General features: G+C 41.9%; 1 long non-coding RNA gene across 1 annotated transcript; it reads left to right on the top strand.

Annotated features, from left to right (window-relative positions):
• The first annotated feature begins 13,379 nt into the window (after positions 1–13,379).
• LOC126989921 (uncharacterized) lies at positions 13,380–16,177 on the top strand. The gene is made up of 2 exons (XR_007743866.1): positions 13,380–15,064; positions 15,294–16,177. It is a non-coding gene; the product is annotated as an uncharacterized LOC126989921 (long non-coding RNA).

Genomic DNA, 16,177 nt, shown 5'->3' with positions numbered 1-16,177 from the left:
TGCTTGGGCGACGAAGTGTTTAATAATGTGTCTCTCAGTCCCTCCGCCGGTCTGGAAGCCTTTCTCGTGGTCTCCTTTTATCGGTGATGTTTTATGTTATCAGTAAACGGATAAACAGTCTTAACGGCATCAAGGGTTGTTCAGGGCAGCCAAGTAGTGTGGTTAGTGTTCTCAGCTGAAATCACTGTTTTTATTTATTTTTTCACAGTAAAGGAAGCAGCTCAAGGGCTAAAAAATAACTGAGAAAAAAGTCCTCCAATCACTGCCTCTGTAAAAGAGAGTATAGACGAGTGGCCAAAAGAGGTCAATTTCGGGCAAAGAGGTGTCTCGATACTCTCCTCTTGAACACCAAAAAATTAATCCAATGCTAACTGTGCGAATGGGAACGCCTAATTAAAACCTCATTTTTTTTACAACAAAGGAAGCAGCTCGAGGGCAACAAAAAGTGTAGAAAAAAAATCCCGCTAGTCGCTGTTCCCATACTCTACTTATACTCTACTCAGTGCTACAAAAAGAAGGAATAAAGGCGAGGTCACTGAGAACCTCTAGCAAGACGGCCCGCAGCTTAGTGTCCGCAGGTGTTACGTGTGTGGACTGTTTGGACGTGAATCTTAATAGCACCCGTTTATTTTACAATTGCTTATAATTCCATGGTAGTGGTTCTTGTTTTTAAACGATGCATAAACTGATATGTATGTATTGTATCTATTTTATTTATTCAGTGTGTGGGTGTGGGTTTGGGTGAGAGAGAGAGAGAGAGAGAGAGAGAGAGAGAGAGAGAGAGAGAGAGATAATCGTCATAAATGAAAGAAGGCAGCCTCCAGAAACATGTCCAGTAAAAGTAGATAATAATAAATGTTACTAGCGGAGGTCAAGTGCAATGAGGTAATGTTCCGTTTATTGAATGATGTGCGAGGAAGTGGCAGATGGAATTCAATGTCGGGAAGTGTAGCATTCTGAATGTGGGTAGGAATAACCCCTCACACAATTACTCCTTAAATAACACTCCTCTAAGCAGGTCTGGATGTGAGAGAGACTTAGGAGTCCTAGTGAGCGCTGACCTCCGTCCTAGGGCTCAATGCATTCAGGCTAAAAATCGGGCAAACAGAGTACTTGGTTTCATCTCAAGGAGCGTAAGCAATAGGAGCGCTGAAGTCATCCTCAAACTTTACTTAGCACTAGTTAGACCTCATCTCGATTATGCAGTTCAGAATCTGTACAGAGGAGGATGACAAAGATGATTCAGGGGGTGAGAAACTTGCCTTATGAAGATAGACTGAAGCATTTAAATCTACACTCGCTGGAGAGGCGAAGGTTGCGAGGAGACTTGATCGAAGTCTATAAATGGATGAAGGGCTTTAATAAAGGGGATGTCAATAAGATTTTGGTAATAAAAGAGCCAGGTAGGACGCGTGTCAATGGATTTAAGTTAGACAAATTCAGATTCAACAAAGACATAGGTAAGAATTGGTTCACCAATGGAGTGGTAGATGAATGGAACAGGCTTGGGAGCCATGTTGTGGGTGCCAATACCATAGATACATTCAAGAAGAGGTTGGAAAAAGTCATGGATAGTGAGGTAAGGTGGGATTGAGTGTACAGGAGCTGCCTTGTATAGGCCAACCGGCCCCTTGCAGACTCCTTACGTTCTCATGTTCTTATGTTAACTAATGATAAGCATTATATACGTCTTGCGCGAGGCTCATGTTGCGGATACCTGCCTGTTCCTGCTGAGCCAGATTTTCCTAGTGTGTGTGTGTGTGTGTGTGTGTGTGTGTGTGTGTGTGTGTGCGTGTGCGTGTGCGTGTGTGTGGTAGGCTGTTGAGCATTCTTGTCCCGGGTGACCTGGCCGCAGCTGAGACCCTCGGCAGGAGTGGCACGACTCGTGGCCTCGTGATTCGTCGCCGCAATTCATGTTGTTTGGGTGGCCGACCGTCGATACTGTCTCCCTCCTCCTCCTCCTCCTCCTCCTCCTCCGGTCCCACCCATGCGTGAGGACATCTCACCCATCTCCCAGAATTGTTTTTCTTGGGTATTTTTTGTTCCGTGTGTGTGTGTGTTTGTGTGTGTGTGTGTGTGTGTGTGTGTGTGTGTGTGTGTGTGTGTGTGTGTGTGTGTGTGTGTGTGTGTGTGTGTGTGTGTGTGTGTGTGTGTGTGTGTGTGTGTGTGCATTCCGGGCTTTGTGCAGGCGAGGGTCCTTGCTTGTCGTTCACCGCCGTTCTCACAGCCTTCCCTCCCCGCGGTCCACACTTCCGGGTCTTCGATTACTCCGCCTCGCTGCACTGCTTCAAGAGCCGCGTGCCGGACAGGCTCGCGCCCTCCTTAACGCTGAGGTCGGTATTTTCATACACTCTCGCCTCTCACGTAAGTTATTTCGAAAGACCGGAAAGAATATTAGTAGTGTTCTGATTAGTGTTATTTTCACGTCCATGGTACAGAAGCTTTTTCAGACTACCACCAAGGTCAAAGAACTACTCCTGGAAATATCCAAACCACCTATGAAAGCGTTGTCAAAGATGTGTTCTTGGGCCTTGAAAGGTTTAAAAATGTGGTCTTTCATGCTAGTGTCTACAGGGTAATAGAATCCACGTCCATCGCAGACTCAGAGGCTCTAGTGACGGGGATGAACGTGGTAACGTGTGCTCTTGCCTACAGCACATTATTTATTTCTTGCTTGCATTTAACTTTGCTGTTGTTTCATCCGTAGTAATGTAAGGCTGATATCGTAACAAATACATTAGTCTGCAGTATGTATTTATTGTACTGTTTATATTTTTAAGAAGGAAAGCAGTATTCGTTAAACTAGTGGACACTCAAGGTAATAAGACACCACAGACCCAAATGTTCACGGCGCTGATCAAGCCAACCAATGAAAGCCGTATTGCACACTGCACTAACTTGTCACCCTGGTGTTTAGTCTGTCACCGAGGCAGTAATATTTAGGCCACAACGTTTACCAGATAAATTACGATATTCATTTACCTTGTACAGACCTGTAAACTTATCGAAATATAACATGTAACACGGCCTTTTTTCTTGCTCTTTTTTTTTCGATCCCTTGCTGTCTCCCTTGCCGTAAAAAAAAAAAAAAATCACCTCCAGAATCATCTCTCGGGCTACTGACCTCTGGAGAAAGGCCACAAAGAAGACTCGATCAATCATACCTCACGCCGACCATCTGCTCACAAGAGGCATTTCCAGCGGCTGATTTTAGGGAGCCCTTGAAAAATAATCACATACTTTTTCTTAGAAAAAAGGAGACAGCTCAAGGGCACAAAAAAAGGAAACAATAAAAAAGCCCGTTACTCGCTGCTCCTAAAAAGAATCCAAAGAAGTGGCCGAAAGAGGGGTCAACTTCGGGAGGAGAGGTGTCCTGAGACCCTCCTCTTGAAAGAGTTCAAGTCGTAGGCAGGAGGAAATACAGATGAAGGAAGATTGTTCCAGAGTTTACCAGCGTGAGGGATGAAAGAGTGAAGATGCTGATTAACTCGTGCGTAAGGGATGTGGACAGTAAAGGGATGAGCTTTAGTAGAGAGTGGTGTGCAGCGTGACCGTGGGAAGGGGGAGGCATGCAGTTAGCAAGTTCAGAAGAGCAGTCAGCGTGAAAATAACGATGGAAGATAGAAAGAGAAGCAACATGGCGGCGGAATTTAAGAGATAGAAGACTATCAGTAAGAGGAGGAGAGGTGATGAGACGAAGAGCCTTAGGCTGGATTCACACGAGCCACTTTTTAGTGGTCAGTGGCCACAAAATAATGATCAAAACAGAACATAAGAACATAAGAACGTAAGGAGTCAGGCAGCTCCTATACACTCAACATCTCTATGGGTGCATGCACACGGTCCACTTTTTTGTGGTCGCCACAAAACAGTGGCGAGTTGTGGCGGGCGGAGCCATTTTTTCCGACCACGCCACTGTGGCCAGCGATAGATACCGTTGTTTCAAATGGCAGCGAGCACACGAGCCACTATCGGTGGCCACCACCCTGCCACCCGCCGCTTTCCCTCTGTCTTGACACTGACCTTTTTGAATTTTAACTGTCACAATAATGTATAAGTATAACCTTCACGCATAACGTGTTCAGGACATGATGAATAAGCTCTTACATGCTTACAGAATTAAGGTTTCATTTCGTTTTACAGTTTTACATATTAATAGATTCTGGTGTGGATTAACTACTGAATGTGGTAGTTTTATTTACCCGGAAGTAGAAAGTGGAAATGTTATGTAACCACAAAGACTGCTGAATTAGGTAAAACAATTACATCTAATGTGACTTTATATTCTGCATGTTCAGCCTTACATTAAGGCTGCGTTTACACCAAGCGAGTCGAGTCGAGTCGAGTCACGTCAAGTCATTTGAGGCGATTCATATTGACGCAACTCCGTTTACACCGACTGCGTCAACCTGAGTCAAGTCAATACTCAATGACCCATTTGATTTCATAGAAAGTGGGTGCATGTTTTCGTTTTTTTTTTTAATCAATTTATCTTATTTATTTTGTTTTCCATTGGTCTTTTACTCTCTTTTTCTTTTATTTTCTATTGGCGTTTTACAAATCCTTTTCTTTTTAGTTCTTTTCTTGCTGTTTTTTTTTTGTTTTGTTTTTTAAGTTGATGTTCGTGTGTCTGGGTGAGCCGCTTTTCTCCCAGAAGGGATCCGTGAGTTATGATTTACTTCATGTTTTTGGTGACGGGTATAAGTTCTTGGCGTATGTTTGAGTATGATTGAACGTAACGGATGCTATATGAATGGTGTACACTGTTATTTACAAATATTGAAAATATACATATTAAGTATATGAATATATCCACTCCCCCATGTCCCTTGTCCTACTAACATAGCTTTGTGATAGGCATCAATCTTAACACTGTGTGCATTGTATGTACATATGTGTGAATGGTTGAGTGAATGGTGCGCATGCTTCAGGATGATACGTAAAACTGAAAACTTCTTTCCATAAAGCAGCGAAGACATCACGATCCCGGTGGTTAGGGTCACTGAAATCATGTACAGCAGGGGGCTCTTGAACTAAGTTGATTAGGAGTTCCACCTGCATGCTTGAACACACCACGGCAGACTCGCTGTGACTGACGTCAAAAATAGGTCCAGCCTTATATGTGACTCGACGCGACGCGACGCGACGCGACGTGACGTGACTCGACGCATCCGGTGTAAACGTTTTTTTTCAAAAACCCATACAAATCAGTGTTAAAACTGGGGTGGCGATTCATGATGCGTCACGAATCGTCATGACGCGACGCGACGCGACTCGACGCGACTCGCTTGGTGTAAACGCAGCCTAAGATTACCGCAAGTCTCTCTTCTACTGGCACACACTTCGTCATGTTGGTGTCATGCCGTGTTATACGTGGACCAATTACTGTCGTAAGATGATCAAAGCTGTCCAGTGACTTCCTAAAGCAGTCAAAAAAATATTAGGGTGCTCTTTTAGCTCTGTAAATGATGTGTGGAATGCAACACGCAGTAATCTTTTATTTCCTAACTATGGGGTGAACCCAGTACTTTCTTCTGCGCTTTTTGCCAAGAGAGCACAGACAGCTGCTACCTCTACGAGACCCATAACGCCACGTACTGACCTCATTGGTGGCCGCCACCGAGTGGCTCGTGTGCACACTGTTCAGGGTGCACTACTTACCATTTTTCGTGGGGACCATTTTTTTGGTGGCCACTTTTTGTGGCGGCCACTGACCATGTCTCGTGTGAACCCAGCCTAAATTTTGTCTTTTCTTACCTGTTTTCTGTTGTTTTTGTAGAGATGACACGATTGCCTTCAGTATACCTTCCTTTTACAACGTGTAATGAACGTGTCGTTACCTAGGTCATCTGGTTATTAAGAGTACTGTCTTGCTGGCCCTACCCCCCGCCCCTGGACCCTCGGGATCTCCAGCACCGCCGTGAACGCCCCGGGGGAGCCGAGGCGCTCTGCATGCCGGGACCCCTGGGCCCTGAGCTCGCCAGGGAGACCTTGGGCCCCCTGACGCTCCCCAGCCCCGCTGAGGCGAGGGGGGTTGGAGCAAGATTTGACTCTTCAACCACCAGACGAGAATATTAAGTTAATCGAAACTATCGTGAAGGCGCCGATCACGGAGTTTGTCGGATCCGGGATGGCCGAACGAAGGGCCGAAGGAACGTGACAGATCATCCTAAGAATGACCTTGGGATGGTTTTCGGGGCAGCATCCGTTTGCCTCTTATCCTTATTGCTTCCCTTTTTGCTTATTTTGCATATTCCTCTCTCTCTCTCTCTCTCTCTCTCTCTCTCTCTCTCTCTCTCTCTCTCTCTCTCATTATTGTAGTAATAGTAGTAGTAGTAGTAACAGTAGTAGTAGTAGCAGTAGTAGTAGTAGTAGTAGTAACAGTAGCAGTAGTTGTAGTAATAGTAGTAGTAGTAACAGTAGTAGTAGTAGTAGTAGTAGTAGTAGTAGTAGCAGTAGTAGTAGAAATAGTAGTTAGACCAAATCTGAGTATTGTTTCGTGTCTGCTAGGTCTTGCTTGGGAGGCGGTGGCTGAGTGGTTAGCGTGCGGGCGTTGTGAGACCGGGGACTTGAGTACTCGTTTCATTTCGCTTCACAATTTTGCATATTAATAGATTCTGGTGTGGATTAACTACTGAAATGCATGTGGTAGTTTTATTTACCCGGAAGTAGAAAGTGGAAATGTTATGTAACCTCAAAGACTGCTGAATTATGTCAATAAATTACGTACATCTAATGTGGGTTTATATTCTTCATGTTCAGCCTTACATTAAGATTGCCGCAAGTCTCTCTTCTACTGGCACACATTTCCTCGTGCTGGTGTCCTGCCGTGTTATACGTGGACCAGTTACTGTCGTAAGATGATCAAAGCTGTCCTGTGACTTCCTGAAGCAGTAAAAAAAAAATATCAGGGTGCTCTTTTAGCTCTGTTGATGAAGTATGGAATGTCACACGCAGCGTAGTCTGTTTCTAACTATGGGGTGAACCCAGAAATTAAATTTAGAGTTGACTTCAAAGGGACGTGTGTGTGTGTATGTATATTTTTTTTCATTTCCTCTCGGTAACATTACTATTACAGAGCAGCGTTAAGGAGGAATTAATGAGTAGCGGTGCAAGGGTGTTGTGCGGGGCTGATGATGATGATGATGTTGATGATATTAGGGTAAGAATGTTGCGAGATGTGTTGGAGTTAATGGGATAAGATGACGCAGTGCTGTGTTTAGAACTTCTGATGTTGATGTTCTGAAGGTACGAGTGTTGCAGGATTATTTTTTCTAATTTAGTAAGGGTGTTGTGTTGGGCTGATGATGATGATTGTGTTGATGGTGTGAGGATTAATGTTGCAAGATGTGTTGGCGTTAATGGGATAAGGTAGTTGCAATATTTTTTACAGTAAAGGAACCAAAAATTAAAAAATAAACATCCTTGCGAACTGATGATAAAGGCCAGAAGGGTAAGAGTGTTGCGAGCTTATTAGTGTTGAGTGGTTCATGATGAGAGTGTTGCAGAGTGTAGGGTTGTGGGTAATGATCTGAGTGTTAGTGTTGCAAGATTGTTACGATTAATAATGAGGGGGAAGGGTATTGCAGAATTGTGTTGAGAGCTGGTAATGGTAATGATCTGAAAGGTAGGAGTGTTGCGAGGCTCTTGGTGTTAGTAATGAGTTCGTGGTAGGAGTGTTGCAAGCTTGTACGGGATTGTTAGTGTGTGTTCCAGCGTGTTGTTGTTGCTATTGTGTTCCTGGAAAAGTGTTGCCAAATCTTGTGTTGTGGGTGCACTAACCATTGCCATTTTTGTTGTTCATAAACAGATAGATAGATAAATATAGATAGGTAATGAGATAAATAGACAGGCAGATGGATAAGGAGATAGATAGAAGAGAAATAAATGAATGAGATATTATATATATATATATATATATATATATATATATATATATATATATATATATATATATATATATATATATATATATATATATATATATATATATATATATATAGAGAGAGAGAGAGAGAGAGAGAGAGAGAGAGATTTACATAGATTTACATAGAAAATCAGACCACACAGACCCCATGGTCCAGACTAGGTGGTCTGTCCTTAAACCTAAGTGATTTTACATTAATCAGATGGCTCCAAAACATTGCTTTTTTACTCTAGTTAATATTAAGTTCAAGGAAGTGACGGTCGAGCTTGTTTTTAAAGGAGTCAATCGTGTTACACTGGACCACTGACGGTGGAACCTTATTCCATTCTCGCACTACAACGTTGGTGAAGAAAAATTTGGTGCAGTCTGAATTTACTTGTCTACATTTGAGTTTTGTGCCATTGTTCCTCGTTCGCAAAGTGTCATCGATCATAAACAATTTTGTTCTGTCTACATTCGTGAAACCATTAAGTATTTTAAAACATTCGATCAGTTTTCCTCGGAGGCGACGTTTCTCAAGAGAGAACATGTTAAGGGTGGAAAGCCTTTCTTCGTAGGATTTGTTGCGCAAGGAAGGGATCATTTTTGTTGCTCGACTCTGAACACCTTCTAGTTTAGCAATGTCCTTTGCATGGTGGGGAGACCAAAACTGTACCGCATATTCCAAGTGGGGTCTGACTAAACTATTGTGGAGCGGAACTATTACATCTTTATTTTTGAATAAAGAGTTTCTTTTAATGAAGCCCAACATTCTGTTCGCTTTATTTGCTGCATCGATGCATTGATGTGAGAATTTGAGGTTTGACGCGATTATAATCCCCAGGTCCTTAACGCATTGAACACTTGTGAGTTTAACGCCGCGTATTTCGTAATCGAACTTCTTATTTTTTGTTCCAACTTGAAGGACCTGGCACTTGTCTACGTTAAAGGGCATCTCCCATTTATCCGACCAAGCTGAAATTTTGTGCAAATCCTTTTGGAGGCTTTGCCTGTCTTCGTCAGTGAGAACCGAGTTACCAATCTTTGTGTCGTCTGCAAATTTACTAATGCGATTATTGAGTCCAACATCCACGTCGTTGATGTAAATAATGAAGAGCACTGGGCCAAGAAGCGAGCCCTGAGGGACGCCACTAGTGACCGGCGCCCACTCTGAGTTAAATCCGTCAATCACAACTCTTTGTTGTCTGTTGCTCAACCAATTCGCGATCCATTGGTTTACTTGACCGTCAATGCCTATTTGCTTTAATTTATAAAGTAATTTATGATGTGGGACTTTATCAAACGCTTTCTGGAAATCAAGATAGACTACGTCCACTGATTTGGTTACGTCATAAATTGAGAAGAGATCGTTATAAAAGGTCAGTAGGAGAGAGAGAGAGAGAGAGAGAGAGAGAGAGAGAGAGAGAGAGAGAGAGAGAGAGAGAGAGAGAGAGAGAGAGAGAGAGAGAGAGAGAGAGAGAGAGAGAGAGAGAGAGAGAGAGAGAGAGAGAGAGAGAAGAATATATATAAATAGTAAGATAGATAAACAAGTAGATAGAAAGATAGTAAATAGACAGATAGAATAATTGAGATAGCTGGATAGTGTGTGTGTGTGTGTGTGTGTGTGTGTGTGTGTGTGTGTGTGTGTTTACCTTCACAATATATGAAAATGTTCGCGCAGGAGGCTCCTCTCCCTGAATATGCATGACGGAAAACACACATAAATTGCATACAGTTTTTTATTATTTTTTTTATAGTGCAATAAAATCCGTATATTGAGTTCGCTTGAGACTGATAAAACGGGTCACAGAAATGCTGTGTTCCTTACACATCAAGAGCAGTGATAAGTATCAAGATTTTGGTAGAGTCATTTGCTTCAAAGATAACAAGTTGGCAAAATGCAAGGAAATATTAATGCTACGAAAACAAAAAACTTGAAATATGCTGACATATCCCTGCCAACTGTAGTAGACAGTATCCATGGTTATCACCACGAGTGCTATAGGAAATTTACAGCATTACCAAAGGCTCACAGATCTGCAACCAAACCTTCGTGTCACGAGCCAAGAAAATCCTTCATGTCACATGAGCCAAGAAAAACAATCACTAAGCTTGAACGAATCGGCAGCAACATCGAAAGAGGGCACATGTGATTTCCAGCCGATGTGCTTGTTTGGTGGATCGGCTAGAAAAAAAAATTAAAAACGTGGAGCAAAAATTAGTTTCAGCTGAGACAGCCCAGTTTGCTGCAAACATTCAAGAATATGCTGAAATGAAAGGGGATGAAAAATTCTTAACACAGATAAGAGACCAGGATTTTGTTGCAAAAGGATTGAGGTACCACGCCAACTGTCGCTCACTGTACCAGAGTCAAGCAAGGGCAATGTCCAAAAATGGAAATCAACCAAGGACAGGGTACATAAGCAGAGAGAAAGAAGTTCATAGAGAGGCTTTTGACTCATTGATATCTTACATTGAACAGAATGTAATTGAGAAGCGCGAGGTGCATTTGTTAACTGACCTGAACACCTATTATACAGACTCTGTTCATGAAATAGGTGGTGAGGACTTTCAACATGCAACCCCAACAGCACAAAAGCTGGATGAAAAATTAACCAAACATTTTGGTGAGAGGATCGTGGTTCAAAAGGGAAAGACAAAACGTGGAAGTATTGTCCATTCGTCTGAGATGTCAAAAGAAGAAGCACTTGCTTTCAAATTTGATAAACTCATGGATATTAAAATGAAAATCAGAGATGCAGCATTGGTACTTCGTGAAGCCATCATGAAAGCCCCACAAAAGCAAATACCTTCAAGTCCGACCATGCAAGATATAATTGGTGGGGAAGTTGATGTCCCGGAGTTAGTCCAAGACTTCTTCAAATACTTAGTTGGTGGTCCAGACTCAAGAATATGGAAACAACCAGGAAAACAGCGGCGAATCAGGGCTATTAGTCAGGATGCAGTATTTTCTGCAACATCTGGTAAGAAAAAACCAGGAAAGCATCTGATTACAGCTCTGGCTATGAAGAGCATGACTGGGTGTAGAAAAGTAATAGAAGTGCTGAACAGAATGGGTCATTGTGCCAGTTACCATACGGCTGAAGAAATAGAAACTGAACTAACATTTTCGGTCAAAAATAATGACAACGAAATGCCGTTTGGTATGCACTCAGGAAATGAATATGGAACTGGAGTAGCCTGGGACAACTTTGATCGATTTGTTGAAACTATGAGCGGCAAGGACACACTTCATGATACAGTTGCCATAGCGTACCAGCTCGTTGAAGCTAAAGCCTCAGCCCAAAAGCCAGAGTCAGATAGAATTCACCATGAGAATATTACTGAAACAAAAACAAAAGCATCCCTGCCAACAATTGGAGTCGGCCTAAGCAAGAAAAGGCGGCGTTCCTATGAAACTGAAAGCTCTGAAATTCAGCCTTATCATAAAAAAACCACGCCTAGAAAACGCCGGGTTACTGGCTGCCGATGATATCAGACTTCTGACAAGTGAGGAAAATGTTGACTTAGGGTCATGGAAGAAAGATGTTCTCTGGATGTTGGATGTGTGGCAAAATCCAAATACACCAATGTGGGCAGGATGGAATGCAGAGAGAGTTTATGACTGTAGAAAACAGATGAAAGTTTGGTATTTGCCACAAATAAACCAATCACCCACATCAAATGCTGTCGTTGTTGAAACAATGAAAAGGTCACAGAAATTAGCAGAAGAGTCAAACAAGTCTTGCATGGTTGTCACCTACGACCTAGCCATAGCAAAAATAGCTTTGCAAATACAAGCCCAGGAAAAGCCGGTATTTGACAATCTCTTCATTTCACTTGGGTCATTCCATGTGGAGAAAGCATATTTTTGTGTCATTGGGAAGCTGTTCGCTGAATCTGGTGCCCCGCACATATTGAATGAGTGCGGTGCACTAGCAGTGGGCTCTATAAACGGATTTATCAAAGGAAAGCATTACAACCGCTGCAAGAGAATACACGAACTGCTAGCGGTTTCTCTGGAAATACTCTTTTTTTGAATGGTTTCAAAAACGCCAAAACAACCCTGACATAGTACCAGTGCTTCAGAATGAGCTAAAATGCATCAGTGATTCTCCGGATGGAGAAATCAACAAATACCAACATTCAAAGGAAGGAAACGACATATTGGAAAGATACAGAGACTTCATAGGCCGGGCACAATGGAAAAACTGCACAGCTTTGGTGTAGCTACATCAGCCTGATGCACCTGTACCACAGATACAGCCGCAGTGTCAGAACCGGAGACTTGGAGGGGTACACAAACACATTGCTGCAAATGGCAAACTATTTCTTCGCCTTGAACCATCACAACTATGCCCGCTGGACAGTAAAGTATCACGATAATCTACTGAAGCTTAAAGAAACATCCAGAAATCTATGAAGAATTCAAAGACGGACTGTTTTCTGTTAAGAGAACCAAGAAGCCATTCTCTGGAAGTCCAATTGATCTGACATTGGAGCAAACTATAAACAAGGATGCTGCCAGCCAGCGGATTGGAATTGCCGCAATGACAAACTCCATATCTGCAAGGCAAAGATGGGCCGAATCTCATTTCATTCGGACATCCATTCTGTCACATGTATTTCAAGAAGCTGGCATGCATAAAAAAGATGATGTAACACATGGGCTGAAGAAGCATGCAATTAGGAAGGACAACAAAACAGTCAAGGACATAATCTACATGATAAAAGAAACAATGAATCCATTCACTGAAGACATAGACTCCAAACATCTGTACAATATTGGGACTGGAAAAACTGCTCCAGAGGTAGAAAGCTTTCTCCTCAATGTCAGGGAAGCAGGTGAAGTCCAGAGAAAGAAGTTCATGAATGAGTGCCGCCAAGAGCCTGGAAGGTTTCTAGCAAAGATTACTCGGCAAGAGGTGTCAACGTTTGCAACTGCAGGAACAAAATCAAAGAAAACAGATGTAAAAAGAGTGGCAGCATGTATGGTCCGTGACTTGTTTGGTAGCATTCTGTATGCTTCAGTAGAGAAACGCATCGACTTAGCAGAAGTGCTAAAATATCCTCTGACACCTGTACCATTATCACTCTGTCATGTGGATGGTACAATGTTGAAAACACCAAAATCGGCTCTGATGCAATATCTTGAGAACAAGGTGAAATCAAACTCTCCGGAACACATCGATGTCACCATAATCGATGCATCATTTTACTTCCATCTATTGCCAGGTGCAGCCCTTCCCACGAAATTTGGTGGGATATCATCACACATTTTACGGAAAATCATGGCATCAGAAGGCGATGAAATTCACTTCGTGTCTGATAAATGGCTCTGATAAATGGCTAAGTCCATCAATCAAAGACTGTGAAAGAGCTGCAAGGGATGGATCTGTTGATTCATTCAAAATAACAGGTGGCAATCAGGAAAGACCAGCCAATTGGATGAGTGCTTTACGCAACACAGGATTTAAAGAATCTCTGGTCAAGTACTTGGTTGCTAGTTGGTCAGATGATTGCAATGTGAAACACTTGGGAACCAAAACCTTGTATGCAAATGATGGCGACACCTGCTACAAATATGTGGTGGAAGGGAATTCGGTCATGAAATCAGAAGAATCAAGATACAGCAATGACCACGAAGAAGCAGACGCAAGAATGTTCTTCCATGTGCACAAGATAACTGGACAGAAAAACATAGTGATAAGAACGAATGACACTGACTGCTTAGTTATTGGTCTTGGATCTCAGTCAAACTTCTGTAATCACAAGGTTTGGATATATGCAGGACTAGTCTCAAGCAATACACGAAGGTACATCGACATGACCAAGCTTGCAGCAAACCTAGGCGAGTCATTGTGTTCAGCGATGCCCGCATACCATGCATTCACTGGCTGCGACTACACTGCAGCATTTTCCCGAAAAGGAAAAGTTCGGCCACTAAAGATCTTGGAGAAGAGCGCCAATTTCCAGAACTCTTTCACAGCCTTAGAGAAGGAACAAACAATATCAGATGAAACTTTTTCATCAATTGAGAAGTTCACAGCTGAAATAAGAACATAAGAACATAAGAACGCAGGAGTCTGCAAGAGGCCGGTAGGCCTGTACGAGGCAGCTCCTTTGACCCTAAGCTCCTGTGTATCTAATCCCACCTAATATCGCTGTCCATGAATTTATCTAGTCTATTTTTGAATGTGACAATTGTATTGGCACTCACCACATGACTGCTAAGCCTATTCCACTCCTCCACCACCCTGTTAGTAAACCAATGTTTGCCTATGTCCCTGTTGAATCTGAATTTATCCAGTTTAAACCCATTACTTCGTGTCCTACCCGGTTCTCTTACCAACAAAACCTTCTGAATGTCTCCCTTATTAAAGCCCTTCATCCATTTATAAACCTCGATCATGTCTCCACGCACCCTTCGCCTTTCTAGAGAATGCAAGTTTAACTGTTTGAGTCTTTCCTCGTATGGCAAGTTTCTCAACCCCTGAATCATCTTAGTCATCCTCCTCTGCACCGATTCTAACATTTTGATATCCATTCTATAGTAGGGTGACCAGAACTGAACCACATAGTCAAGATGAGGTCTAACTAATGCTAAATATAGTTTGAGGAAGACTTCGGGGCTTCTGTTGCTTACGCTCCTTGAAATAAATCCCAGTACCCTATTAGCTCGATTTCTAGCTTGAATGCATTGTGCCCTTGGACGGAGATCAGAGCTCACTAAGACCCCTAAATCCCTCTCGCACCCAGACCTACTTATGAGAGTGTCATTTAAGCAATAGTACGGTAAAAGGAAAAGTCAATTCATCAATGATATACGATTGGAATTATTCCTAGAACGGTACAAACCTTCTGGTAAATTGGATGAAGCGCGCATCAGCTGTTTGAAAAAAATGGACGGAAGCACCCTCCCACCGTGTCACAATGTCCTGAAGCAGAAAATAAAGAGAGTACACCTCATAGCTAACAGGTGGAATTCTGTTGACCTTGCTACTCAGAGTCCTATCTCGCCAACAGAGTCTGGATGGACTTTGGGATATGGTAGTTACCAGATTCTTTGGACAGAAGGTGACTTGTACCCCAAGACAATCGACTTGCTGCAGAATGACAAGGATGGCTCCGATGATGAAGATATTAATGACTGCACAGGTATGTACTTACTTTTAATGAATAATTGCAATATTAATCTATTTCATTATTACTGCTGTGTTAATTATGGCAGATAATTGAAGGCCATTGATAAACCCATTTTTCAGGATTGAACGTATAAGAAACTATAAAACAATCCAGAATTACAAATAACTCGTTAAAGTTACTTCACATATTAGCAAAAGTAGCATCCTCGGTTGATTTCAGTTAAAATAAAATTTTCTTCCAGATGACTTGGCAATGGAAAGTGACACTGATGCAGATGATACTACTGACGATGAAACTGAAAACAGCGAGTGACTGTAAAGACCAATGAATACACGTTAACATATTGAGAAACAATATACTCTTGAAAAAATATATGTAAAATGTCTTCCATACTCTATGCTATACTATATGCATCAGGTATTTCCAACGAATGCTAGTTTTTATGTCTGCCTTAGTTATGCTCCTTCTACCTATAGTAGAAATCTGAAACCTCTAGGAACAGGTTTTTTTTGTTGTTATCCTTAGGAACAAAGATATGCAAATTTTGGGGGTCAGCTCACCCTAACTCACCCCCCTTAAATCCTTAAATCAAGCCAGTTTAAATGTCAGCATCAGTTTAACTATTTATTCTACCTATGGTAGAAATCTGAAAGTTGTACGAACAGGTTTTTTTGTTGTTATCCTTAGGAACAAAGATGTAAGTTTTTGGGGGTCAGCTGACATTAACTTACCACCCTTTAATCATGTCAGTTTATATGTCAATATTAGTTAAACTATTTTCTCTACCTATGGTAAAAATCTGAATGTTGTACGAACAGTTTTTGTTGTTGTTGTTGTTATCCTTAGGAACAAAGAGATGTAAATTTTGGGGGTCAGCTGACACTAACTTACCACCCTATAATCATGTCAGTTAATATGTCAATATTAGTTAAGCTACTTATTCTACCTATGGTAGAAATCTGAATGTTGTACGAACAATTTATTTTATTTTACCCCTAGGAACTAAATGGGACACATTTTGGGGGTCAGCTGACTCCATCTTACCACCAGAAAAATAAGTCAGTTTTTACTCCAACATTACTTTTGTTACTTAAAGTAACTATATAATAAATATAAAAACTGTAA

Source organism: Eriocheir sinensis, unplaced genomic scaffold (assembly GCF_024679095.1).
Source record: "Eriocheir sinensis breed Jianghai 21 unplaced genomic scaffold, ASM2467909v1 Scaffold138, whole genome shotgun sequence".
In the NCBI taxonomy this organism is placed as follows: Eukaryota; Metazoa; Arthropoda; class Malacostraca; order Decapoda; family Varunidae; genus Eriocheir; species Eriocheir sinensis.
The sequence above is the reverse complement of the archived record's forward strand: the minus strand, read 5'-3'. Positions and strand labels throughout refer to the sequence as shown.